This window comes from Capsicum annuum, unplaced genomic scaffold (assembly GCF_002878395.1).
Source record: "Capsicum annuum cultivar UCD-10X-F1 unplaced genomic scaffold, UCD10Xv1.1 ctg26176, whole genome shotgun sequence".
Taxonomy (NCBI): domain Eukaryota; kingdom Viridiplantae; phylum Streptophyta; class Magnoliopsida; order Solanales; family Solanaceae; genus Capsicum; species Capsicum annuum.
The window spans coordinates 1-1,145 of NW_025832428.1; the positions used below are offsets into that span (position 1 = coordinate 1).

Consider the following 1,145-nt stretch of genomic DNA (forward strand, 5'->3'; position numbering starts at 1 on the left):
GCTTAAGCGCGCGACCTACACTTGAACGTCGGGGAAAGTTCCAAGCCCTGATGAGTAGGAGGGCATGGAGGTCGCTGCAAAACCTTGGGCGCGAGCCTGGGCAGAACGGCCGTCGGTGCAGATATTGGTGGTAGTAGCAAATATTCAAATAAGAACTTTGAAAGCCAAAGAGGGGAAAGGTTCCATGTGAATGGCCTTAGATGTTCTGGGCCGCACGCACGCTACTCTGATGTATTCAATGAATTTATAGCCTTGCCCAAAAGGCCTGGGTAATCTTTGAAATTTCATCGTGATAGGGATAGATCATTGTAATTGTTGGTCTTCAATGAGGAATTCCTAGTAAGCGCGAGTTATCAGCTCGCGTTGACTACGTCCTTGCCCTTTGTACACACCGCCCGTCGCACCTATCGATGAAATGATCTAGTGAAGTGTTCGGATCACGGCGATGTGGGCGGTTCGCTGCCTGCGACATCGCGAGAAGTCCATTGAACCTTATAATTTAGAGGAAGGGGAATTCCTAACAAGGTTTTCGTAGGTGAAACTGCGGAAGGATCATTGCCGAAACCTGCACAGCAGAACAACCCACGAACGTTTTTAAAAACTGGGGAGTCCGTGCGGGCGGGGTGCTAGTACACTCCGCATGAGCGCCTACCCCTTGTCCCTGATGCAGAAAGTGCCAAGGAATACATAAATCAATAGCCTTCCCCTCGCGCCCCATCCGCAACATGCGTTGGGGGGACCTATGCTTCTTTTGTAAACAAAAATGACTCTCGACAATAGATATTTCGGCTCTAGCATCGATGAAGAATGTAGCAATATACGATACTTGGTGTGAATTGCAGAATTCCGTGAACCATAGAGTATTTGAATGCAAGTTGTGCCAGAAGCCATTAGGTCGAGGGCACGTCTGCCTGGGCATCATGCATCGATCGCCTCCCTCGCATCACGCCTCAATCACGGGGCTCGCTATTGTCGTGGGGCGGATACTGACTTCCTGTGCACCTCAATCTCGTGGCTAGCCTAAATATAAGTCCATTTCGACGGACATCGCCGTAAGTCGTGGTTTTAAGTCAACTCTTTTTTTTTTGCTATAGCCCATCGCGCGTCTGGACTTCTGGACCCTTTCGCGCTTAGGCACTCCGACT

At 49.8% G+C, this 1,145-nt stretch overlaps 1 non-coding gene across 1 annotated transcript; it reads left to right on the forward strand.

The window, feature by feature from the left end:
- Positions 1 to 765: 765 nt before the first annotated feature.
- Positions 766 to 921, forward strand: LOC124890861. Its single transcript, XR_007049416.1, has one exon. It is a non-coding gene; the product is annotated as a 5.8S ribosomal RNA (ribosomal RNA).
- The last annotated feature ends 224 nt before the right edge of the window (positions 922 to 1,145 follow it).